General features: G+C 47.3%; 1 non-coding gene and 1 gene segment (V, D, J or C); one reads left to right on the forward strand and one right to left on the reverse strand.

The window, feature by feature from the left end:
• The window catches only part of LOC143394878 (Ig gamma chain C region-like), a 96,399-nt gene that overhangs the window by 55,103 nt on the left and 14,180 nt on the right, over positions 1 to 27,116 (forward strand).
• Trnam-cau (transfer RNA methionine (anticodon CAU)) lies at positions 19,550 to 19,622 on the reverse strand. Its single transcript has one exon. It is a non-coding gene; the product is annotated as a tRNA-Met (tRNA).

Consider the following 27,116-nt stretch of genomic DNA (forward strand, 5'->3'; position numbering starts at 1 on the left):
CGGAGGAGCTGGGTGGAGACCAGGAGGGAGCTCCAGTGGGCGTGCCGTGGCTGGGGAGCTGAGGGGCGGGGGTGGCTGGCTCAGCCCTGTGGGGGGACCCTGGGGAGAGGAGTCTGGGCCCCTCGGGGAAGGGGCAGCGCCGCCCCTTCCGATCAGCACCGCCTGCCCGTGCCAGAGCTGAGTAATTTAATTAAGTGCCAGCTCTCCAACAAGATGCAGCTGTTTAGCAGATGTCGCCTTCTACCCCAGATGGAGGTGCATCTTGGCGACGGGCACAGCATTTCCTGGGCGTCTAATTTGCGAGGCTGTGAAGGGGAAGGAATTCAAGTCGCTCCCTTTTTCTTCTTTAGCCATCAGTCACAGCGCACCCCCTCCCCGGCACCGCCCTGCGCCACACATTCCTATGGCTTCACTTTGGGCTGGAGGCAGAGAGGCTCAGAAAAGCAAGAGGGAAAGGGAACCAAACAGTTGCCAACCTACAGAGCCTCCACGACCTTTTATGATGATGGAAAGCAGGTACACCCCAACTTTTATGAGAAGGCTGTGAAGAATAACTGCTATCTGTTGAACAACGGCCATGCTGATTCTCCAACTCCTGTACTAGCCGGGCTTGATCCTGCCACAGGGCCTTTGCCCTTTCTGCCTCTTTGGCTGGAAATATTCTTTCCAGATAGCCATGTGACTAACTCCCCCTATTATTATTATTATTTTTTTAAATTAGTCCGCCTCTTATATCTATGGGTTCCACAACCACAGATTCAAACAACTGTAGGTTGAAATTGTTAAAAAAAAAATCTTGTCATTATTCCCTAACAATACAGTATAACAGCTCCTTAGAATTATTAGAATTATTAATTTGTGATTATAATTAATCCAGAAGTGGTTTAAAGCATGTAGGAGTTCATGCATAGGTTTTTTTAAAATACAAATACTCCACCAATTTATATAAATGATTCAGCATTCTTAGACTTGGTATCCAAGGGGGTCCTGGATACCGAGGGATGCCTGTGTGTTTGTTGAGTGTCTGTTTTTTCTCTTCTAGTTTTTAAGTTTCCAAGGACAAGAATCTTCGGCGGCTCCATCCATCGTGGCCCCCACCCCCAGCCCTCAAAACAGTGCTTGACACAAGACGGAGTTTTATAAATATTGGTTTAGTGGGTGGAAGGATGATGGATGTGTCTTATGGAACACAGGAGAGTGGGGGAGATAAAATGACCCTCTTAGACTCACAGCCGACTGGGAGTGGGCTGGGATTTCAATTCAGGTCCGCCTGATTCCAAAACTCTGCCCCTTTCATTTCTTCTCCACGGCACTAGTATATTCTTCCTCTGTTCCCACGGTTAGTGCATCTGTCCCTCTAGAGTGGCAGCCCCGTTCAGAGCCTGGCACCCAGGAACTGCCTCACAAGCTGATGAAGGAAGGAAGGGCCTGGAGATGGGAGCCTGGGTCCCCACACCCTTGCCGTGCCTCCATTGGGTCGGAGGGTCAGGAGAGGCAAGACCCTTCCCTGATCCCTCCCACAAACGGGCTTCTCCTGTAAGTAACAATGCTAGTTAGGAAGGCATCTTTCATGCCATTTTACAGCTGGGGAAGTTGAGTTTGATCAAAGAGGTGGTTTGCCTTGCCCAAGGTCACCCAGCCAGTGAGTGGAGGTGTTTGAGTCCAGGCCTCCAGAGCTTATTTGTTATCCAAGAGGGACCCTCGACTAAAGCTTTCTGGCTGGGTCCACCCGAAGGCAAGAGCTGTCTGGCCCGAAGGTCCACGCAGAACCTACTAGAAGCCAGAACTTCCCCCTCAAGGTCAGTGCTGTTGGGGCCAATGTGAAGCTCACCTTTAATTCACTACTCCCCAGTTCTGTCCATTCAAGTGAAAACTTTCATGTTATTTTCACCCAAATCCCCCGTCGACTTCAATGGAAGCTTTGAATCCAGAAGGAAGGTCAGAAAGCGGTTTTTGGAGGTAGCGCCAGAGCCTGATGGAAACCACATTAGCATATTCATTATCATCAGGGCGCTTTGAATGTGTTTTTTAGCTGTTCCCTTAAAGTGACTAGGGGACAATGGCTCCTTTCTGCTCATGGACTCCTGGGTCCTAAGCCAGGCTGTGGTTGGCTCCCGTGGGCTCCTCTGCGCTCCCCAAGTGGCAACGGTGAACCCGTGTTGCGTAAGCTAACGGGAACCGTCCCCTTCCAGGAGCCCTGGTGGTGAATGAAGCTCATCATCACCCGGTTGGGAGGAAACACCGTTTCCAGTCCTTCAGGCAGCTGTGGTGGAACCCCAGGGATGTGGTCAGGGAACAAAAGATGTGGCTAAACTGGGTGCCGTGGCACACACCTGCAATCCCAGCACCTGGAGGCTGAGGTAGGAGGATCGCAGGTTCGAGACCAGCCTTAGCAACTGAAGGAGAACTTGTCTCAAAAATAAAAAGGGCTGGGGATGTAGCTCGGTGGCAGAGCATCCCTGGGCTCAACTCCTAGGTCTTCCCCCTTCCCCCAAACCAGAGTTGTGACATTGCCTTTTTAGGAGGCTGGACCTGCTTAACAGGAGGCCCGGAGGGCCTTGAGGGCTCAGGATGAGTCTGGGTTGACACAGTTGTTGCTCAACTCCAGCAAGGGCCAGGGTCACCTGAGGAGCAATTTGTGACAATCAATACCCAGCACCCCCCACCAGAGAACCTGGACCCCACTCTGAGCCAGTGCATGTGGGCGGGGTGGGTGGACACCGGGGCATCAAAGGTCTTCCGTGTCCCCAGATGACTCCACTGTGCTGACTCATGGGTGAGCAGAGCTGAGCTGCTCTCTTCTCAAACCAGAGGCGAGGGGAACAAAGAAGTTCTGGGGTGGATGATGGTGGGGAAGAGGGGCGACAGGAAGTCCTCTGGGGAAGTACCAGGGTCAGAAAGAACTGGGGAAAAACAATCTCTCTCTCTCTCTCTCTCTCTTTAAAACAATTTCAAACTGCAGAAAATTGGTCCCAAATACCTGAAGGGAGTGTGTCTCAGATCTCACGTGAGGCGCCTGCAACACAATAAAGGAGCTGTTAAGTCAGTAGCTGGCCGTGAGTCCATAGTGCAGGGGGCAGGACTGGTCTGGAGTCGCCCCCATGGTGGTGACCACAAAGGGCATTATTGCAGATGGAGAGCAGCGCCAGGTCTTCGGGGCCTCCTCACCTGCAGGCTATGCCGAGGGACGTCCTGGTGCCACAGCCCTCTCCATTGCCACTTTGGGTTTTCAGTTGCCTTACAGTGAAAGGGGAGGGCTGGGCCAGGCTGCTTGGTTGCAAAGGGCAAAACCCCTCTGATTACCCCCAGCCAAGGAGTGGTTGCAAAGCAGCAGAGATTTTGGCTAGACATCAGAGAATGCAGCTGAGCCCCTGGAAAAGATTCTTTGCGATCCAGTGTGCAGGGGCTGAGTTCGTGCGTGGCCTGTTGGGAGCTGGGCTTGGTCTTCACCGTCTGAACCGCGTGGCTGGATGGATCTGCAACCTGGCTACGTGATGGGCAGCCTGTGGGTCAGGTGACTCCTCCTGCTCCAATCAGATGTTGTGGTGGTCATGGAGGGAGTGGGTCCAAGTCAGAGTCAGCGATGGTAAGGATGCCATCATCCTATCAGTGTGGCGTATCCATGGAGGCCGACTCTGCATCAGACAGCTTGGGTTCAGGGTCAAGTTCAGCCTCCACCATTTCTCACCACGTGGGCTTCGGAAGGACCTCACTGTATCCCCATCTTTTTTTGAGGGGGGCTTTGGGTATTGAACTCAAGGATACTGACTACTGAGCCACATCCCCAACCCTATTTTGTATTTTATTTAGAGACAGGGTCTCCTTGAGTTGCTTAGTGCCTCACTTTTGCTAAGGCTGGCTTTGATCCTCCCCCCTCAGCCTCCCGAGCTGCTGGGATTACAGGGATGTGCCACCGTGCCCAGCCCTCATCCCCATCTTTACATCTATAAGCAGGAAATAGTAATGTTACTTAACATCTTAGGAGTATGGCTAGGGATACATGAGCTAATCGATGAACTATTCATAGCACAGAATTTAATGAGGACTCAACAAGTGCCAGCCAGTGTTATCATTCCCAGTGGTCCTTCGGTTCATCTGTATTCAATTGGGTACTTTCGAGGCACATTCTCACTTGATTCCTAACAAAATCCTCAAGAGATAGGGCCTCTTTCAGTCCCCCCTTATAGATGTGAGAACGAAGTACAGAGAAATTCTACAACCTCTCTAAAGGCCCTTCAGCCAGTAAGGACTGAGTTGGTTCCAACACTGGTGTGTCTGACTCCAGACCCAGTGGTCTTGGCCCCTCTGCCCCCCACCAGGGCACCCCTATGAAATGCTCACCCAGGGCCACTTCCTCAGTGAGGCTGTGAACAGGAGCCCCCCAGAGATGCTGTGCTTTCCTTGACCTTGCCCCCAACCTCAGACCTTCCCAACCCCCAGGAGATAATGTATGCAAGTGGGGGCTGCAGCCCTCCAGGGCTCCCGGGGAGGCTGGCTCAGCCCTCCGACGAAGTGGGCCTCAGCATTGTGATTGGCTAACAGAGCAGGGACAGTTCCCTCCCATTTGACAGATGCAGAAACCGAAACTCTGTAAAAGGGCAGAAGCAGGAGAGGAAGCTGGGTTTGTCTATCTCTTTCTCCTCCCCCTTCCTCTTTGCAGGGGCCAAATTGATTTGAGGAGGTCTGGGCTTTGCTTGAACAAAGGCAAGAACTGGTGTCAGAAGAGTGATTTGGAGCTGGGGGTGGAAAGAGACTCCTTTAAATGGGCTGGATACAGGCTTTTCCACCCCAGGAAACCACAGGGGCTAAGGGGGAGGCTGCGGCTCTCGGCTCACCTGTGTGTGTCCACCAGAACACCAAGCCCGGGCCTTGCTCGTTCTCAGCAGGCCCCGGCCTTCCCAGGTGCAGGCACGTCAGCCCACAGCTCCACTCTGACAGCTGAGGGTTCCAGTTTCCGTCTTCACCTACTCACTGTGTGACCTGGAGCAAGTTGCCTGAGCTCTCTGGCTTTGGCTGTCCTCACCCGGGACCCTTCTCAATGGGTTAGGGTGCACATCGAGCGAGATGTGTTTTTAGAGAGCATGGTGCTTCGCCTGCCGCGTGGTGGATGTCATTATCGTCATTTCAAGAATGACAATCTCTTGGTCCTAACAAGAAAACCTCCAGATTCTTGCTGTTGGCATGGGAATGATCCGAAGATTTGCCTTTTAGGAAAACAAGACATAATAATAAAGGCAAGATGATTTTGATGACAGTGTGGGGGCTGTAGTAGGAGGGACAGAGAGTGTAACATATCTGCTGGGAATGTAGTTGGTGGTTGGTAGAAAAAAAATCCAAATTTCTAGTTCTTTCTCAGTGGCCATACTCTTCTTCTTCCTTAGTCAAGAGAATCCCTAATTTTAAGCCGAGCACATGTCATCCTGGAGTAAACACTAGATTCTAGCTTCCCTTCCATACACGAGGTATAGCCATGTGAATTCCAGCCAGCCGGAAATGTTGCATGTGACTTCTAGAAAATGTCTTTCAATGCCTCCCTTTCTTCTTCTTGTTCTTTTTTTTTTTTTTTTTCAGAGAGAGAGAATTTTTTTTAATTTTTATTTTTCAGTTTTTGGTGGACACAACATCTTTATTTTATTTGTATGTGATGCTGAGCATCGAACCCAGCGCCCCGTGCATGCCAGATGAGTGCGTTACCGCTTGAGCCACATCCCCAACCCCTCTCCCTTTCATCTTGCTGCCTGGAATATGAGATGTGGTGGCTACATCTCAAGCAGCCATCTTGGGTCACGTGGTACATTAAAAATGCCTGGAGAGAAAGAGTCTATTTCTCTGCATTTGAATCTGGGCTGGACTGTGACTACTTGGACCAATAGAGTAGGGTGAAAATGATGCTAAGTCACCTCTAGGCCTAATCCTTGAAGGGTTTGGTAGCTTCTGCCATGGCCTCTTGAAGATATGAGCTGCTGTGAACAAGGTCAGCAACCCTGCTGGAGTGGCCACCTGGAGAGGCCCTGGGTTTACATGAAGAGGGACCCAGCTGAGCACAGTATTCCTCTCACCCACAATAAGTCACCAGTTAACCAAATATAACCATCTGGATCTTCCAGATGGGCTTAAGCATAGATCAAATGTGACCAAGTGACTCTAGTCACTCTGACCCCATGGATCCTTGACAGATCACCAGACTGAGCCTTGTCCACGTTTCTGACTCACGGAATGGTAAAAAAATAAAATAAATGGTTGTAGTTTGGGGGCAGTTTATAACGCGGCAATGCACCATGAGCCCAGACCAGGAGGTGGACGTTGAGAACAGTACAGCAATAATCCAGCCCTGGCCTGGCTACCTCCGAATTTCTTGTTTTGTTTGAGCTCTGATGACACTTGGGCTATTGCTGGGGCCTCAGTTTACCCACTAATGTAAAATGAAGCATTTATCTCCTCCTTCTTGCCTCCCAAAGGTGCCTGAGGAGGTAGAGCATGAATCAAGAAGGGAAGATGTACTGTAAACAGTGCTTCTGTCCCCGAAGACCAATTAGTGACATGTGCAAACATTTATAATCCACTTAATGCGTTCATAACGGGTGCAAGCCTGTCATGAACCCACTGCAATAGATTGTGGAACCAGACACGTTAAGGCCGCCGGCTCGTCCCCGCTACTTTCTAGCTTGACGAATTGGGCCAGTCACTAAATCTCGCCAAGACTTAGTTTCCTCATCAATAAAACACAGACGTTGTGATTTCCCCCACAGAGTCTGTGTGAGGATTAAATTAAATGAGATTAATCCATCTATTTGATAAGGATTGAAGATCTGCTATGCACTGGGCCACACCCACCCCTAATCCTGGGGAGGCTGGTGCCCACTCACCCCTAAATCTAAATATTTATAAGTTATAAATCAAGCTAATGCCATGCTTAGGAAAAACCGCTCTGTCCTTCTGCTGGGTTAGAACAACCGCGGAACTGCCTGGAAGGCCAAGTTCAATTTAGACACCTCCGACTTTGTCAGAGGTTGTGCGGAGGCGAGTGCAGAGAGCGGCCCAGCCCTGCCCCTCACCCCCAGCCCACCACCTCCCCTTTCACCCTCAGCTCCACCCAGGGCTGTGGACATCTCAGGCTGCATGTCCCAGCTCCACCCACACCCCACACTGCATAGTGACCCTTGGCCACACCAGAGGCCAGAAAGCAGGTCTGGGACCTGGAGGCGAGGAGCTCTAGGATCCCAGGAACCTGGAATATCCTAGAAAGAGAACATGGGCTTGGGCAGATGTGTCCCCTGGCGCTGTGGGGTGCATGCAGCTGGAAGATGGTTAGAGGGTCCTTTGAAAGTGTGAGGAGCAGGGCAGCATGCCCCTGGCCTGGGTGCTGGGTGCTGGGATCCATGAGTAGATCAGGTAGATGTCTCCCTGCCCCCAGAAGGGTGGGAGTCACTACAGTCTAAGCCTCCATCTCAGCCCTGCCTCTAAGACTGAGGGCTTAGCTGATCTGACATTTCCAAGTTTGTGTTGGAGACAAAGGCTGGGGACGTGGTGAATGTCAACACCAACCTCCTGGAAGCCAGGAGGCCAGATGCGAGGGGGGTGTTTAAGGCCTGGGTAATTCGCTTCCTTCTCCAAGTCTACACAGCTCAGCTGGAGGACCCCCCACCCCCACCTAGCCACACCAGAGCACCCTGGGCACACAGCACCATCAGCACCGTGAGGACAGCACAACTCTACCCAGCTCCGTGCTGGCCTGCCAAGCCTGTCCACCTGGTTTCTGACTATGTCCAGCCTCCTCCGTCATCCATCTTCTGCAGCTCCCCCTAACTGGCTTCAAGGGCAGGCAAGTGCCCCTTGACCTTCCTTTGATCATGAAATGCTCAGTCCATCCCTCCACCCCAGGCCTTTGCCCTTGCTGTGCCCTCTGCCTGGAGTGCCAGCTCTTTGCCTGGCTGAATTCTGTCACTGTTCAGGCCTCAACAAGTGGCCCCATGCATAGAGATGCTGGCTGGCACCCTTTGGGAAAGAGCTCTCCTCCAGCACTGGTCGGCTGGGGACAGTGGCCGGTCAGTTCTTCCTAGCACACCCAGGAGTGCAGGGAGGGGATGATCCCAGGGCTCCGCCTGGAGCTGAACCGTCTAGGTCCAAACCTAGGCTCCACCATCTGCTGGCACTTGGGTATGCTGTTGGATGGATTCCCCATGAGTGTATTGCTCAGCTTCCTATTTCCTTGGAAGAGAAGACTCAACGTCCAAGTTCCTCTCTGTAAAAGGAGGTGAGAATTAATCTCCTAGGTTCGAGGCGATGCGATTACACGGGGTAACGTGTACATAATATTTGGAACAGAGGCTCGTGCAAGCACGGCATTTGTTTGCTCTGATAGAAACACTTGTTGCTATTGAAACATGAGTGTCTGTGTGTCTTCCTTCCCTCTTTGAAAGGCGACTTCCCTCCCAGCAGTCTCCTCGTCGGCACCGCCGCCTCCCACAGCGCCTGGATAAAGGAACTCCAGCGAGGAGCTGGCACGGGGCTGAGCCCTGATGCAAAACATCTCCCAGTGCATCTGGGGAAACCGAGGCAGGGGCGGACGGCCCCTTGCCCTGGGTGATGCCAAGTGAGGGGCTGGCAGGGACCAGCCCTGCTCAGCGTGCGGGCGCCCTCGCCGCCGCCTCTGGCAGATGCTCCAGGAGTGGTGCTGGCGTGGCCCCTGCCGCTGGCTGCCGCGCACCGGCCTTTTTGTTCCCGGCGCGTTGGAGTCTTTCAGGCCAAATAGAAGCGAGGCGGAAAAGCGGCGCCCAGCCCTCGTCAGCTGCGGTTCGGTCCTCCAGTCCCCGGCGCGGGAACAAAGGCATTTGCATGAAAACAGGAACTCAGTTTGCAAAAAAGGACGGATTGGAGGGTGCGTCTTGCGCTCCAGCGCCCCACAGCTGTGCGCCCCTCCCGGTTGGGGAAGGAGAGGGGCGGGGAACCGGTCCGAAACCTGGCTCGGCGGACCCGAGACTGGCGCTGAGGTCCTAGTGGCCCCCGCACCCCGCCTCCTCCCCGAGCCTGCAGCGAGAGCGCTTCTGCAGAATCCTCAGGGCAATTTAAGGAGGCCTGAGACCCGGGCGCAGCGCCTTGGAGCGGGGTCGCCGGAACCCGCCCCTGGGAACGCAGAAGAGCAGGGCCCAAGCAGCACCACCGGTGGCAACCCTAGGTCTTGCGACCCGGCCCACTCCACCCACACGCGGGCCCTGGGGGTGGTCCTGAGCCGCTCTAAGCCTCCCTCTCCCGGCCTGGCCAACCGGGCGCAGGAATGCCACAACACCTGTCCCCAGGGAAGGGGCTTTCCCGGGCCTGGCACGCAGAGGGCTCAGTTAACATCGCCGCCTTCAAAGCTTTTGCTTAGCAGCTACCTCCCGTTTGAAACCTCCCGCAGGCAGCTCTTGGAGGCGGGATAAACTAAGTGGTGGGAGCAGGGGGTTAGGAGCTAGAGAAATCTGGATTCAAATTCTGCTGGTCACTGAGCAGTGCCTCTGCCCGTCAGGGGCCTCAGCCTCCTTTTCTGTAAAATGGGGCATAACACAGTCTGTAAGGAGCTCAGTTCAAAGTCAGGAATCAAGTCCTTAATGCATTCTTAAGTTCACCATTCCCAGGGTACAGATGGGGAGTCGCTCAGGGCAGAAAGGGGGCTCTCTCAAGATCATGCAGGGAGTAAGTGGAACCCTCCAGGGATCCTGATGATAGAGATTGCTCATTTTCAGCAGCATGAAGGGAAAGTTCACGAGTGGTTTTATAGAGGCGAGTAGGGGGAGGTGAGGGACACGCGCAGTGGGTCATCTAGGTCTCCACTGCTGTGCCTGGCCTGGGGCTGGGAGGGTAGTGACGGGGGATCTGGGGCCTGGAATGAGGTTCTGGGGGTGGGGCTTAAACCCACGTTGAGACTTTTTTTTTTTTTTTTTTTTTTTAACTTAAAGGCCAAGCCTCTGCTGTCAGAGCCAGGCTCCTATTCTGGGCAGACCTCAGTTCCTCCCAGAGAAGGAAGCCTTGCGCTGCCCTCCAGTGGCCGGCGAGGCTGTGCTGGCCTCTGCTGAAGCTGGAAAACCAGGAAACAAGGTGGGAGCTGTCTTCCAGGGAGGAGAGAGAAGCAGGGAGAGAGGGAGAGGGAGGCATGGGGCGAGGAGGAGAAAACAGGCCTCATTCCTGTGTTGCTATCTGTGGTCCCCGTGGATCTTGGGAATGAATCTTGGAAACAGAATAATAAACTCTTGAGTTTGAAAAGCACCGGAGGTTCTACATTTTGCTTTTGTTTATTTTTGAATAGATAACACATTTACATGATTCAAAAAAAAAAAAAAAAAAGAGGGAAAGGGAAGTCTCCCTCGGACTCTTTCATCAGCCACCGGGTTCCTCTTGCTAGAGACAGCCATTGTTCTGTCTGTATCCTCCCAGAGTTGGGGAGATAGAAATATTTCACAGGGCCAGGAACTTCCTTTGTATTATGTACTTTTCTGCATCTAGCAGCTTCACTTAAAAATGTCTCATGGAATTTGTTCTATATTGGTTTCCCTAAGTGGGCCTCATTCTGTTGAATGGCTTTGTAGTATCCCATTCTATGGAGCTCCTAAAATTATTGGATCAATCTTTTATTGATGGACCTGGAAGTTGCTCCTAATCTTTTATAATCACAATGTCACAACAAATAACGTTGTGTATTTTTCTACTCCGGTTCCAGTGAATCACTTAGGTATTGCTATAGAACAAACCGCTCCAAAACTCAGTGACTAAACAAAAAGCTCTTGTTATTACTCTTGTGGGTCAGCTGGGTGGCCCTGTGGATCGGGGCCAAGTTTGGCTCATTTTGCCTTAGCTCCTTGCCTGGAATCAGACAGGGAGGTCCAGGGGGAGGCTGGGTGGTCTCAGATGGACTCAATCATGTGTCTGGCAATTGGCTGGCTTCTGGCGGTGGCATGATGGGTGTGTGGGCCACAGCGAGGCCCACAACATCATCCAGCAACATCCCAAGGTCTCCTGAGACTCCATGATGCGTTTACTTCCATAATCCTATCACAAGCCAGCCTCAAGGCCAATCCAGATTCAAGAGGTGGGGAAACAGAAAGCACTCTTCCCCAGGAGGCATGGCAAAGTCAATGCAGGAGACATGAACTATTGTGGCCATTAAGGATACATCAAATTACTCTGTGTGCACCTGCGAACGTACCACAGTGGACTCCACCTTTGTGCATATCTATAAAGAAACAATTTGCACAAATAATAATAGATGGTGGAAAGCCAGAGGAGTAGGGGAGGGGGAGCTGGGTTGGGGGCAGAAGGGGAGGGAGGGAGGGAGGGAGGAGGTACTAGGACTGCAGTGGAACACACTTTGTTCTGTGCTTGTGTGGTGGTGGCACCAAATGAACCCCACTTGTATGTATAGCCATAAAACATTCAAAGTGGTAGAAGGGACTCTATTTGAGTATAAGCAGACTCCCCCCCACCATCACCCTCAAAAGATACATTTAAATACAATTTGTATTTTAGGATGGATTTTTATGCTAGGATTTTTATTTTAGATCTATCAAAATATTGCAGTTTCTATAATCCCCCACCCAGTTTCCCCTATTGTTAACACATTATTCTGGTGCATTTAGCACAACTAAGAACCAATATTGGTTCTTCATCATATTAGCAAAAGGCCATAGTTTGTTCAGATGTTATTGGTTTTCCTTTGGTGCCTTTTTTTCTTTAAGAGGCTCCCACTCAGGAAACCACATGGCATCCAGCCACCATATCTCTGTAGGCTCCTCTCAGATCTTTCTTGTTTTCGATGACCTTGGCAGTTTTGGGGAGAAGTGGAGAGGCATTCTGTAGATGGTCCTTCAGATTGGGATTGTCAGATGTTGTTCCTGGGATCAGACTCGGGTATGGGCTTTGGGGCTGAAGACCACAGGGGCCATGGGTCCTTCTCCACACATCCTGTCAAGAGAGCATGCCACCAACATCCCTTATCTCTCATGCTAAGTTCTCACCTGGCTGGGACAGAGTTTGCAGGCCTCTCCGCTGTCATCGAACCCTTACTCCCTATCCAGACTGTACCCATACCAGGAAGCCGCCACGGGTAGCCCCTCAGCGAGGATGGAGAATTATACTCTACCTCCTCCAGGGGCAAGTGTTGATATAAGTTATTTGGATTTCTTCTTTTATTTATTCCACAATTTATCACATTGATGTGCACTCACAGATATTTATCTTATACTTAGAGTCATGATCTAACACAGCCTTTTATTTCTCTGTTCAAACTGTTCCACTTTGACTCCTGAGAGCCCTTTCCGTTGGCCCCCATGTCTCTTTGACGTAGAGACATGCTCCAGGCTCACCTTGTGTACTTCTGTCCGGGTTTTACAAATTGCCATTTCTTCAAGGAGTCCTGGTTCCTTTTATTGGAGAATGGGATTCAAGATTGAGACCCGGGGGCTGAGTGTGCTCCTTGATACTGGGGACCCCCTCTTAGTGGGCTGCCCTAGGAAACATACACACATATGTGTATGTACAGTAGCTCACGTATATACATAACAAGTTCCTTCTGTATTTGTATTAAGCTGGACATGAGCTCATGCTACTGTATCTGGTTCTTTTTTTGTTTAAAAATTTTTTTAGATGTGTAGGTGGATACAATGCCTTTATTTTTATTTATTTTTATGTGGTTCTGAGGATCAAACCCAGTGCTTCACACATGCCAGACAAGTGTGCTACCACTGAGCCACAATCCCAGCTCCTACTGTATCCGGTTCTAACCCAGTCACAGGGCTCATTCTATCCTGTTCCCCTTGGTAATTCACAACCTCCTGCCTCAACAGTGACTGGTCTGGTTCCTACCACCTGTCACTCATTTTCTTAATTGTTCCTTTCTGGTACACAGCTGCTTGGATTTAAAGAGTTGTTCACCTGTATCCCTGTGAGAAACAACTTAACTAACTAGAGTACAATGTTGTGGATAGTTCTTTTGATCTGAGTCTTCTAGTTTAGGGTCATTTCCAAAGTTAAAACTTCAATTTCCCATGCCCTTCAGTGAGATGATCAAATTTGTATTACCAATTAATAATTTGTATTATAAATTATTGATAATCATATGTGTAATTAATTACATTGGTGACTTTTGACAAATGAGCACTCTAAGAAAGTATTTTTAGTTGTAAAATAAATAATAACTTTATTTATTTATTTAGGGGGATACTAGGGATTGAACTCAGGGGCACTCAACTACTGAGACACATCCCCAGCCCTGTTTTGTATTTTATTTAGAGACAGAGTCTCACTGAGTTGCTTAGCGCCTCACTTTTGCTGAGGCTGACTTTGAACTTTCAATTCTCCTGCCTCAGCCTCCCGAGCCACTGGGATGACAGGCCTGTGCCACCATGCATGGCTTACTTATTTATTTTTATGTGGTGCTGAGGGTTGAACCCGGTGCCTCTTATGTGCTAGGCAAGTGCTCCACCACTGAGCCACAACCCCAGCTTGAGAATTGGATCATAACAGAAGGATAGTATAAAAGCTCTTTGTTTGTTCTGAATGTTATCAGAAATATCAGTCTGTCACCCAAGTACCATGCAGAATAGTTTCATGGCTCTGAAATATCCTCTGTGAGGGCTGAGAGTGGAGTTCAGTGGTAGAATGCTTGCCTAGCATGGGCGAGGCCCTGCACCCCAAACAACAGAACAAACACAAACACTAAGATAGCCACTGTGCTTCCCCGCTGTTGACTGTCTTCCTTTCTCCAAACCTCTTTCAACCACTGATCTTTTTTCTATTTCTATCATTTTTGCCTTTTAAAGAAGTCATGAGGGCTTTTTTTTCTTTTAGCAATATGCATTGACAACTCATTCATATTGTTACGTGGATTGATGGTTTGTTCCTTTTGATAGTAGGGATGTTTCCTTGTTTGTTTATACAATCATCTATTAAAAGAAATCTCAGTTGCTACCAGCTTTATTATGAAAAAAGCTGTTATAAACACTGGTGTGCAGGCTTTTGTGCGGACATGAGATTTCTAATCAGTTGGGTAAATACCTTGGAGCGTAATTGCTGGGTCATATGGTAAATCTGTTAGCTTGCTAAGAAACCGCCTGTCTTCCCAAGTGACTGTCTCATTTTTCATTCCCACCAGCCATAAACGAGAGCTCCCATGTGTCTTTGTCAGGACTTGGTTTGGGCCATTTTTAAAAAATATTAGCTATTTTAACAGAGGTGCGGTACTTGTTTTAGTTTGCATTTTAATTTGCATTTTCCAGTTGACAAATGATGTTGAGTATCAAACTCAGTTGACTGACCTTATTTACTTATTTTTCTGAGCTCCCTGTTTCTTTGATCTATGTATCTGTTCTTTTGAGCAGAGGGTCTCGATTGCTTAGCTTTACAGTAATTCTTAAAATTGGGCAGTGTGAGTCTTCCAACTTTGTTCTTTCTCAGAATTTTGTTGACTATCCAAGTACCTTTGCCTTTCCATGTAAAGCTTAAAATCACTTTATCAATATCCACCCAAAGCTACGTTGGGGTTTTGATTGCGATTGCACTGAGCCCGTAAATCAAATTGGGTAGAATTGACATCTAAAATTGAGATTTTAGATGTCATTGAGACTTACAGTCCACAAATACAAAATACCTCCCCATTATTTTCTTTTTTCTTTTTATTCTCCAACCCTCCCCACCCCACCCCTAAGCCCCTGATAACTAACATTCTTTTCTCTGCTTCTAAGGGTTCGACTCTGTTAGATTCCACATGTACGCAAGATCACGTGCTATTTCTTTCCATGTCTGGCTTATTTGACTTAACATAATGTCCTCTACGTTTATCACTGTTGCCAAGGATAGCTTTTCTTCTTTATTGTTGTTGAATAGTATTCCATTTTAGTTATCTATCTATACACCACATTTTCTTTACCCATCTGTTGATAGACACTTATTCCATATCTTGGCTATTTTGAATAAGCTTCAATAAAAATGGAGAGTAGATGTAAACATACTAGTTTTATTTCCTTTGGAGGTGTACCCAGTAATGGGATTGCTGGATCATATGGTAGTTCTATTTCTAAGTTTCTTCATATATTTTCCATAATGGCTTTGATTCCATCACCTGCATAGCTTTGGACAGAGTGCAAGGATTCCTGTTTCTATCCAAACTCATCAATACTTACATGACCCCTTCAGTGTCCACAGAATCAGCAGTAGTGACCCCTCTTTTGATATTTTTTTTCTTGGTGCAAGGGATTGAATTTGGGGTCACTCGACCACTGAGACATCTCCCCAGCCCTATTTTGTATTTTATTTAGAGACAGGGTCTCACTGAGTTACTTAGTGCCTCTAGTTACTGAGACCCTGTGGCTGAGGCTGGCTTTGAAGTCGAGATCCTCCTGCCTCAGCCTCCTGAGCTTCTGGGATTAAGGCGTGCACCACTGTACCTGGCTCCTCTTTTGTTCTGATGTTGGGGATTTGTGTCTTCTCTTTTTCTTTCTTGTTTAGTCTGACTAGAGGCATCTCAGTTTTATTCATTAATTAATTAAATTAATGAAGCATTAGGTTCATCAATTTTCTCTACTGTTTTCAATTTAATTGATTTATGTGATAATCTATATTGTTTTCTTCTATTAGATTTAATTTCTTGTTCTTTATTTTTGTAAGGTAGAAGTTTAGGCTGTTGATTTTAGAACTTTCCTCTTTTCTAATGTACAAATGAATGCTATAAATTTCCTTGCAAACACTGAATCCCACCAGTTTGGACAGTTTGTGTGTTCACTTAGTTCAAAATATTTTCTGATTTCTCTTGAGACTTCTGTTTTGACTCATGGTTTATTTGGAAATGTATTGTTTCATTTCCAAATCTATTCAGTGATATTTTTGTGACTGATTTCTAGTTTAACTGTGTTGTGGTCTGATGACATAATTTTATGATTTCTAATTTTTTTGATGGTGAGGTGTGTGTTGGGGTCCAGAACATGGTCCGACTTGTGATTGTTTCCTATGCACTTGAGCAGCACCTGTGCATTTGGCTGTGATTGGATAGATATAATCGAAACCAAGCAAATGTCCACTAATTGATCAAATAAACAAAATGGAATGGTGCAATGGAATAGTATATCATAAAATGGAACATTATTCAGCCATAAAAAAGAAATGAATTACTGATAACACACTACAACATGGGTAAAATTTTAAAACATGTTAATGAGATAAAGTTCATGGACAGTGCTATTCAGGCTATTCATAGCCTGGCTGATTTTCTGCCTGCTTAATCTTTTAATTACTGAAAGAGGGGCTTTGAAGTCTCCACCATAATAGCAGATTTGTCTATTTCTCTTTTCAGTGCTATTAATTTTGTCTTGTGAATTTTGATACCTTATTGTTTGGAGCTCAAGATCACTATCACCTCTTGGAGATTTGAGCCATTTATTATGTAGTGGCCTTGTTTATCCCTGTGATCGTCTCCATCCTAAAGCCTGATTTGTCTGACATGTATGTGGCTCTGCCAGCACGCATCTTTTTGATTCTGAAAAAAAAAATAGGGGTAGAATATCATACCATAAAATTGACCCTTTAAAAGTGTGCAAGTCTATGTTTACTAGTATATTCAAAAAAGGTACAGCCATTGTCACCACCTAATTTTTGAACCTCTTAATCATCAAGAAGAAATACCATCCCTGTAAGCAACCACTTCCCATTCCCCTCCCCACAGCCCAGGCAACCACTAATCTACTTTCTATCTCCATGGATCTGCCTATTCATACAAATGGAATCATAGAGTGGGATTCCATATTGTCTGCCTTCTTGCACTTAGCGGGTTTTAAAATGTTATCCATGTTGTAGCGTGTTATCAGTAATTCGTTTCTTTTTTATGGCTGAATAATGTTCCATTTTATGACATACTATTCCATTGTGCTATTCCATTTTGTTTATTCCATGATCAATTGATGGAAATTTGCTTGGTTTCAATTTTGTGGCTCTCATGAATGAGGCTGCTGTGAACATTGGCATATGCATTTTTGTGTGGATATGTTTTCAAATCCCTTAGGTATATGTCTAAGCATTGAATTGCTGAGTTACATGGGAACCCTATAGTTAACATTTTAAGGAATCACCAAACTGCTTACCCAAGCAGATGCACTGTTTTACAACTCACTAGCAATATAAGAAGATTCCATTTTCTCTGCTATCACTTGTTATTCTACATCTCTGTGTATGTGTGTGTGTGTGTGTTCTCCTTATTTTGGTTATATATATATTTATATCAATCATAAAATTTGCCATTTTATTAATTTCAAATGCATAACCTAGTGGCATTGATTATATTCACAATGGTGTGCAAATGTTGCCACTATCTATTTCCATTTTTTTTATACCCAAACAGAAACTCTGCAACTATTAAGGAGTGATTTTCAATTCTCTCCTTCCCCCAGCCCTGGTAACTTCTAACCTACTCTTTGTCTCTGTGAATTTACCTGTTCTAGATATTTCATATAAATAGAATTATATACTATTTGTCTGTTTGAGGCACCATTTTCAATTCTTTGGGGGCATAAAGCTAGGAGGGGAACTGCTATGTCACATGATAAGTCTGTGTTTAGTATTGAGGAATTGGCAAATTTTCTATCCTGTCTTCACCATTTTACATTCTTACCATCAACGTACAAAGTTCCCAGTTTCTTCATATTCTTATCAACACTTTGTTATTTTCTGTAAAAATATTTTTATAGCCACCCTGGTAGGAATGAAATAGTCTTGATTTTGCACTTATCTAATGACTAGTGATATTTAAGTACTTTTCATGTGCTAATTGGCCAACTGTATATCTTCTTCGGAAAAACTTTCAGTCAAGTCCTTCGCTCATTTTTTAATTGGGTTCTTTGTCATCTTTGGTTGTTGGATTATAGGAACTCTTTATATATTCTGGATATTAATCCCTATTAGATATATAATTTTCAAATATTTTCTCTCATGACATAGGCTGACTTTTCACTCTCTTGATAATGTTATTTGCTGCACAAATTTTTAACTTTGATTTTAATTTATCTGTTTTCTTTTGTTGTTCATGCTTTAGTTACCACTGCCAAATCGAAGGTTATGAAGATTATGAAGATTTCTGTCCATGTTGTCTCCTAAAACTTTTATGAGTTTAGCTTTTATATTGAGGCTTTGATCTATTGTGATCTAAGTTTTGTGTGTAGTATGTGGTAGAGACTCAACTTCATTCTCTTGTCTGGGGAAATCCAGTTGTCCCAGCACAATCTGTTGAAGAGACTGTGTTACTGGTTGACTGACTTATTACCTTCAACAAGAATCAGTTGAAGCTTATTTTTGAACTTCCAACTTTATTTCATATGTCCATATGTTTATCCTTATGCCAGTATCACAGTGTTTTAATATAAAAGCATTATAGTAAGTTTTGAAATCTGGAGTGAGTCTTCCAATGTTGTCTCTCTTTTTCAAGGTTATTTGGGATATTTGGGACTCCTTGTGATTCCACATGAATTTAAATATTGGCTTGCCATTTTTGCAAGAAAGTCTGTCTGGATTTGGATAGGAATGGATTGCTTTGGGTGGTATTGACATTTTAACAACATTAAGTCTGTCTGTCCATGAATGGGATATCTTTCTGTTTATATGTCTTTAATTTCTTCTAGAAATGTTCTGTAGTTTTCAGTATACAAGTCTATCACCTCCTTGGTTAAAGTTATCCCTAGGTATCTGATTCTATTAGATGCCATTTTAAAAGGAATTATATTTTTTTTCCAAATTGTTCATTGCTGGTATATAAAAATATAGTTGATTTTGGATATTAATTTTGTATCCAATAACTTGGCTGAATTCATTTATTATTAACTCTGGTAGTTTTCTTGTGGATTCTTGGAAACTTTCTATAAATAGGATCTGTGAGTGGAGATAATTCCACTTCTTCCTTTCCAATTGTTTGCCTTTTATTTATTTTTCTTGTCTAATTACTGTGGCCAGAACTTCTAGTACAATGCATCTTTGCCTTGTTCCTGACCTTCGGGGAAAAGCTTTTGATCTTTCACCACTGAATACAGTGCTAGCTTTGACTTTTTTTCATAATTGCCCTGTATCATTTTGAAGATCTTTTCATCTATTCCTATTTTTCTGTCTGTTTTTATGATGAAGGGGTTTAGATTTTTTGTCAAATGCTCTTTCTGCATCACTTGAGATAATGGTCAAATGGTCATGTGGGTTTCTGCCTCCTCCCTGTGCCTTTGCTCTATTAATGAGAGGTATTACACTGACCTTTTTTTGTTTGTTTGTTTTTTCTCTTTTTCTTTAATGTGCAAGTACCCTTGAATTTCTGAGATAAATCCCCTGTGGTCATGGCATATAATCCTTTAAGAAGATTTCTGAGTTCAGTTTTCCAGCATTTGACATCTCGATTCATAGGAAATATTGGCCTATAATTTTCTTTTTCTTGTGATGTCTTTATCTGGCATTAGAGTCAGGCCATGTCATGCCTCATAGAATGAGTAAAGAAGTATTCCCATCTTAAACACACACTCTCTCTCTCTCTCTCTCTCTCTCTCTCTCTCTCTCTTTTTGGTGGCGGTGCTGGGGATTGAACCCAGGGTCTTGTGCACATGAGGCAAGCACTCTACCAACTGAGCTATATCCCCAGCTCTTCTTTCTATTTTTGAAAGAATTTGGAGGGGATGGAGTTAATTTGTCATTAAATATTTGGTAGAATTCACAAATGAATCCATCAAGTCATGGGCTTTTCTTTGTTGAGAAGTTTTTAGTACTACTGTTGTTACTGTTACTAATTAAATCTTTTTACTTGTTAAACGTCTGTTGAGATTTTCTGTTACTTCATAAATCTGTTAAGGAAATTTGTATATTTCTAGAAATTTATTCCTTTTACCTAGTTATAACATTTGTTAACATTCTATTGTTCATAGGACTCTCTTACAATCCTTTTTATTTCTATAAAAGTGGTTATATGTCCCTATTTTAAACTCTGATTTTAGTCATTTGATTTTTCTTTTTTTCTTTAGTCAATCTAACTGAAAGTTTACCTTTATTTGAAGAACCAACATTTTATTTCATTCATTTTTTGTATTGTTTTTTTATTCTCTATTTTCTTTATTTCTGATCTCATCTTTTCTATTTTTTTTTTTTTTTTTTTTACTGCCAGCTTTGAGTTTGGTTTGATCTTATTTTTCTAGTTCCTCAAGGTATAAAATTAAGTGATTGATTTTATGTCTTTTTTTTCTTTTTTAAGACGGATATTTATAGCTATAAATTTTTCTTTAGGCATCACTGCTGATACATCCATGAGTTTTAGTGTTTTTTTTTTTTTGTCTCCGTCTTTTCTAATTTCCCTTGTGATTTCTTCTTTAACTCATTGGTTGCTAACAATGTGCTATTTAATTTCCATTTATTTATAAATTTTCCAGTTCTCTTTCTGTTATTGATTTCTGGTTTCATTTCGTGGTAGAGAAACTTTATATTATTTCAGTCTTTTTAAATTTGATAAGATTTGCTTAGTTTCTTAACAAATGACCTTTTCTGGAAAACGTTTTTCCATTACAATCTTGAACACATTGATTATAGTTATTTTAAATTCCTCATCTGACGATTCCAGCATCTGTGTTTCCTCTTAGTCTGCTTCTGATGATCGTTTTGTCTTTTCAGTGTTTTCTTTTTTCTGGCCTTTTGGCACCTATGGTAGGCTGAATAACGAATCTTGAGATGGGGGATTATCCTGGATCATTCAAGTGCACCCTCGACATAATCATATAACTCCTAAAAAGAGAGAGGCAGAGTGAGGCAGAGTGAGAGGCAGAAGAGGAAAAAGTGATAGGACCAAAGAGGCAGAGATTAAAGTGATTTGGTCCAAGCCAAAGAACCTGGAGGAGGTAAGAAAAGACTCTCTCTTGGTCTTTCAGAAGGAGCACAGCTTCTCATTTCAGCTCAGTGATACTGACTTTGGACTTCTGGCCTTCAGAAAAGTAAGACAATAAATATTTGTTGGTTGCAGTCACCAAGCTCATGGTAATTTGTCATAGCAGCCTTGGGAAATCAACACAAGTATGCCTTGTGAGTTTTTGACAAAAATTGAGTGTGTCCTATGGGATGATAAATTCCAAAGAAAATGGAACTTTAGAGAGAGGATTGATGTTAACCTGGCTAGGCTGTGGGCTCCACTTAATGCTTGGTGGGCAAAAATGGCCTCAAGACTCCTTATTGTCTTGTTTTCTTCTCCTGACTTGGCCCTGGAGCTTTCCTGTTGTAGTGCTCTTCAGAGTCTGTGTCTTGCAGCTGTGATCTGCTGATTACACTGCAGCCTTATGGATGTGGCGGTCAATTGTCAGGGAGTGTTTTAATATAGAATCTCTAAAATGGAGAGCACCTCATCAGTAATTAGGAGACACACAAGATGGAAGTAAAGATTTTATTACTCACAGGTCCTGGGGGTACATGGTACATCCAGAGACCACCCACACAGAGGTCAGGGAGCACAAGAGAGACTGGGGGACCCACGCACTGGTGCCCTTGTTGGATCCAGAGTGAGATCCAAATAGGTTTCCTGTGGGAAATTTTAATTGGTGGGTTTTAAACAAGCAGGTAGGAGTCCCTAGAGGTCAGCCTCGACTGAGAGGTGGACACTGTGGCAAATCTGCAGTCCCTGTGCAGCTGTCAAGTAGGCTGACGGAGGCTGTGCCACAGGGAGGTGGTCACCAGGAAGAAGTTCAGTGAGGCAGAGATACCTAGATCAACCACCGTGAGGAACTAGGACGAAGGTGACACTAGAAAATGTCCAGGGTGACTGCGACACCGAGGCACTCACCGTGGGGAGGGAGGGGTCTGCCACCCTCTAAGTTGTCGTCTTCTGGGGGCCTCTCACGGCAGAAGTGCGGCCTGGTTTGGGGTTCCTCTTCCTCCTTAAGGGGAAGCTTCCCCCCCCCCCCCCCCCCCCCCCCCCGTTTTTCCCCTCTTAGGCCAAACAGGAAGTAGGGGGCTGGGTGACTTCCCCCTGCCTGGCTGGGATGGGTTTCACAATTGTGCTCTGGCAAAATGCTTCCCTCTGGAAAGGAGGGGAAAGGGCCTAGAGGGCCTAGAGGCCTGGCTACTCTTGGCCTCTTCCTGCCCGGGCCTTGGGGGAGGAGGCACTGTCTCTGACTCTCCCTAGGTCTTCCCTCCTCCCCGAGGCTCTGGCCTCCAGCCAAGGGTCTCCCTCCCAGCCCAGCCCGAGCTGAAGGGTTCCCGCTGGCCCAGGGTGGAGCTCCCAGCCAGCAGCTCTGCATGCTGTCTCTCTTTGGTTGCACCTCACTTCCTAGATATTTGGGGTGCACTCTGCCCTGAAGTCTCAGTTTTCTGGTAGTTTCAAGAAAAGTCACTGATTTTCAGCTTTTTCTTTTTTAAAAAACAGGAGTAACGACTTCTGGTCTCTTGACTTGTCGGAGGAGTTGAAACCCGAAGCCATTTTGTGACCATTTTTAATGCCATCTACCACGGCCAGTGAGAAGTACTAAGGAGTCACAAAACCACAGGATTGTCATCTTGGAGTCCTAGCTGGCACATCGACTCCCAGAGTGTTTACAACTGGGGACTCATCAATTCTAAGAATGAGAATTCCCTGGATTGGAAATCTCCGCAGGCTCACCAGTGCTTCTAAGATGACAAAATGTAAGACACTTCTTCATCTGCCCGGCTCTCTCTCTCTCTCCGGCCGCCTGTCTCCTCTTTTCTCCCACTCAAACCCTGTTCTCCCCACACTCATCGTCAAAAATAAATTTCATTTTGTATCCAGGATCCAGCCATGCCTGCAAACACTAGAAATTCCAGGACCCACCCTGACTATTGCCCTGAATGTAGGGAATCCTCAACAATCATTTGTTAATGAATAAAATCACGGCTCTCTCAGGCTGGTAGGTAGCACATAAGTATTAAAGTGTAGCCAATTTTTATCAGCGAGCTGTGCATGGTACTCTTCTAAGCCCTTCACATGGCTTGATTTTGATTCATAACCTTACCTGGTAGTTGCTCTTATCATTCCCATTTTAAAGATGACGAAACTGAGGCACAGAGAAGTTAGCAACTTGCTCAAGGTTACCCACCTGGTAAGTAGCAGAGCTGGGATTCCAATTTGGGAAACTCTGATAAATGGCTTCTAATAATCAGGATGATGTGTATAATCTCTAATTTCAGGATAACCTCCCTCCCTTGACTACATGAAGAAATGGAGGCACAGAGAGGTTGGGCCACTGGTTTATGCTCACACAGCTATTAAAACGGGGGACTGAAGTTTGAACCAGTCTGCCTCCTGTAAATCCCATACCCCTCGCTATTCTCAGCATGACTTCTGGGCCATCTCTTGAGGAAGGGAGTGCCTTGACCCCTCGTCAAACTGTCAACCTCCTTGACTCTCAAGACAAGCTCCAGGATTCCTCTGCTGTGAGCTTCCTCTGATCTCTCCCCCCCAACCCCAGCTGCTCACCGCACAGCCTCGGAGCCCAGGGCTTAGGTGGACAGGCTCTGTGCTTAGGGGTCTTGGGCTCAACCCTCGGATGGCCCTGATGAACCCTTTGAGTGACCCTTTGGGCCTCATGTTTTCTCCTCTATGAATGGCTCTGGGGTTGGGTGACCTATGCACACATCTTGGCTGGGCCCTGGCTGGAGCAGCCACCAGGACACACTCTGAGGATCTGTTTAAACATCCGTCTCCTCACTTGACTTGAGGGCAGGGACGTATTCTGATGTATCCCTTTGCCCCTGGGCCCCAGCGTGCCTTAGAAAGGGTGTTACATGTGCACATGAAGGAAAAGCAAATCCATGAATCTGAGGTTCACACATGAGTCTCTTCACCGTAAAGTGGGAAGGACCTGGAGACTGACTTCCTGGGCTTCTCATCTTTTCCACGGTCACCCACCGTCAGTGAGACACTTTATGCTGCCCCAGATCACACTCACCCACACGTGCACACACACACACACCTGGGGGTTTTGCCTGGACAATGGGAGAAAAAATCCAAAATTCCCTCTTTTCCATCCTCTCCTCCCTTCTGATTCTTTCTCTCTTCTTTTCCTTCCTCCCCTCTCTCTCTCCTCTCTGTTAGAAAGAATGCGCCGAGTTCCCTCCTCAGCCCCATCTCCTGGCCCCGAGGTGCTGTGACCTGGGTGTTAGAAACCTCTCTCTGTCCCAGCTGCTCAGCCAGAACTTTCCTCCCCAGAGTGGGAAGTTCTGCCCTCAGCAGGTGAGAGGTTTCGTTGTTGGACAGCATTGATTGCTAGAAAGTTCTTCCTTCTCAGAAGCTCAAAGGAGCCTCCACACTTCCCCATCCAGCCGGCTGCTCCCGCGGCTGGGAGCCGTCAATCAAGGCGCGTCTCCGGGGTTTCCCTTCCACACGTGCGCCCACTTAAGTCAAGGAGCTGAGAGTCCACCATCAAGGCCACTGTTGGGGCAGAGGCACTGATGGTCACCAGCATCTCCCACTGTTGCCCTCTTCTGCAGTTGGGAGCCTTCAGGGCCCAGCAATGGATGTGGCTGAAGTCCTCAGCCCCTGGGCACAGGGGTATGCTGGGACTGGGTGAAACAGCCAGAGGCTTCCTACGGCCCCAGTTCTCTTTCCCCTGTTTCCTCTCTTCAGCTGCTAGAATTTTCCCAAGGAGGTGGCTGGGTTAATGAAACAACATTTCAGGGATGGCGAGCAGGCAGTGAAGGAGCCGGTCAGACCTTCACCTCTGAGTCTGAATTTCCCCCAGGGGGTGTGATTCTGGTGGCCGGTGTCAGAAGGCCCCTGAGTGGCTGGACTCAGGGTGCAGGAAGTGAACCCAGGTCTGGGAAGGCTCAAGGGACAGGAGCTCTCAGAGATCACCTGGCCCAGTCCCTCCACGGGTCTTCTCAGAGGTGGGACAGGAGGCAGTAACCAAGCCTCACCCCGAGATGAGTGGGAGTTCTTAGGACCAGTCCACCACCTTGACCCTGGAAGTCTGAACTCTCTCTTCCTTCATTTGCTCACGAGCAGACATCTGTTGAGCACCTTCTGTGTGCCAAGCCTTGGGCTACGTGCTGGAGTTTCCCTGCAGACCAGGATGGTCTCATCCTTACTGGAGAGCGCGGTCTGGAGGTAATAGGGGTGATCGACCTGTAATCAGGTGTGATGGGTGCCCTGTAAGGCAGGGAACTGGGGGAGCTCAGAGCAGGGTCTCCTCTGCTCAGGGGGTGATGGGATTGGGGGAAGGCTTCCTGGGGTAGACGTGTGAGCTGAGACCTGAGGGACAAGGGGCCTGTGGCCACGGGGCCAGCGCCCCTCTGCCTCCTCCGCCCACCCCCCACACCATGGCCGCTGGAGCCCAGCTGGGTCATTGGCTTGAACAAGTCGTTCTCAAGCTTTCACTCAATCTGCAGGAAAGCCGATGTGTTTTGCTCACCTGCAGATTCCAGGGCCTCTCTGATTCTGCGCCTAGGGTGGGCGGTGCTCTGCACGCCAGACCCTGGCTCCCGCCTTGGGAGACGCTGGTCTGAATCAGGATCCCTGGTGTGGTCTGCCCCGACACCATTTGTTCATCTTTGAAAGCAGAAAAGCCAAGGCCACCTTCCTGGAGTCACAGAGCAGGAGAGATGGTGGAGGGTGGTGCTGACAGGGACCAGAATGTCTTGGAGGGGTCCCGTGGGGGTCCTTGGTCCTGATGCCTAGCACCCTGAGGAACCTCCACCCCCACCCCCTCCGTGCCAAGGGCGGGTGGCAGCATGGGTCACATAACTAGCCTGGCCCTGGCTTCAGAATCCCCGTCAGTCCCTCTGCGTGTGGGGCCCTGTGCCCCTGAAGAGACCAGGCCCAGCAGACACTGTGGCTGGGCAGGCCCCTGAGTGGCTGGACTCGGGGTGCAGGAAGTGAACCCAGGTCTGCGAAGGCTCAAGGGACAGGAGCTCTCAGAGATCACCTGGCCCAGCCCCTCCATGGTGGAGACCCGAGACCTGGCCCCAGCTCCCCAGCAAGTGGTAGCAGAGAGAGATCAGATCAGAATCCAACCCAGGACCCTCCTGCTTCCCTTTCTTCTCTGCTTCTTTTCCAAGGTGGTCTCATCCCATACCAGGTCTTGTTTTTTTGTTTTTTTGTTTTTCTGATGGAGGGGTACAGGGCATTGAACCTGGGGGCCCTCAACCCCTGAGCCGCCTCCCCAGCCCTATTTTGTATTTTATTTAGAGACAGGGACTCACTGAGTTGCTTAGCGCCTCATTATTACTGAGGCTGGCTTAGAACTGTGAGATCCTCCTGCCTCAGCCTCCCGAGCCACTGGGATTACAGGGTGTGCAACTGCCACTGGCCATGCCAGGTCTTTGGAAACCCCCATATGCCATCAGTCTTCCAGTCTCTCTCCACTTCCCACCTCCTGTCTCCTCCCCAGCCTAGACTCCTGGGTCCAGCAGGCCGCAGCTGGACACAGTGGTCCCTTACCTCCACCCCATCCCCCCAGCCCACAGCAGCCAGTGTGTGAAGCTTCTGTCTGCACATTGGATCCCACCCAGCCCTGACCTCAGCCCGACGCACTGCACACAGAGGACAATGCCACCCCCTCACTATAACCTGCGTGATCCGACCCCGAGGGTTCTCCCATGACCACCTGCACCCGCCACTCTGCTCCCGCCACTGTGCCCACTCGTGACCGCCCTGAATGTTGCCTTCCTTTCTCTGGGACGCGCTCCTTCTGGAACTCACCATGGCTCCCTTCCTGCAGGTCCTAGCTCACATGCCTCCCCCCAGAGCCATATTCCTGGGTACCCTGTCTCAAACGTACCCCGTTACTCTGTGTCCCCTGCCCTCTTTATTTTCCTACACGCCAGTTAACCCTCCAGGGAATTGTGCTGCTTATCCCCTCCTTGATGTCCACTCTCCCCCTTAGAATGTAGCCCTGCTGAGGACAGAGACCTGTGTGTCCACAGCTCACCTCTCAGTCCTGGAGTGGTAGCTGGTGCATCCTTGATGCTCTGTTAGGAGTCGGAGGAATGAGTCCATCGGTGAGGAAATGACTTCCTGTGACACGTGGTACTGTGCTAAGCCCTGATGGCTTCAGCAGGGAGCGGGCGAACAAGGAAGGGCCCAACCCTCAGACGGTCTGGTCACCCTCTTGGGAAGAGATGGGCATTTTGTTTGCAGGAGCCTCAGA

Source organism: Callospermophilus lateralis, chromosome 3, assembly GCF_048772815.1.
Source record: "Callospermophilus lateralis isolate mCalLat2 chromosome 3, mCalLat2.hap1, whole genome shotgun sequence".
Taxonomy (NCBI): Eukaryota; Metazoa; Chordata; class Mammalia; order Rodentia; family Sciuridae; genus Callospermophilus; species Callospermophilus lateralis.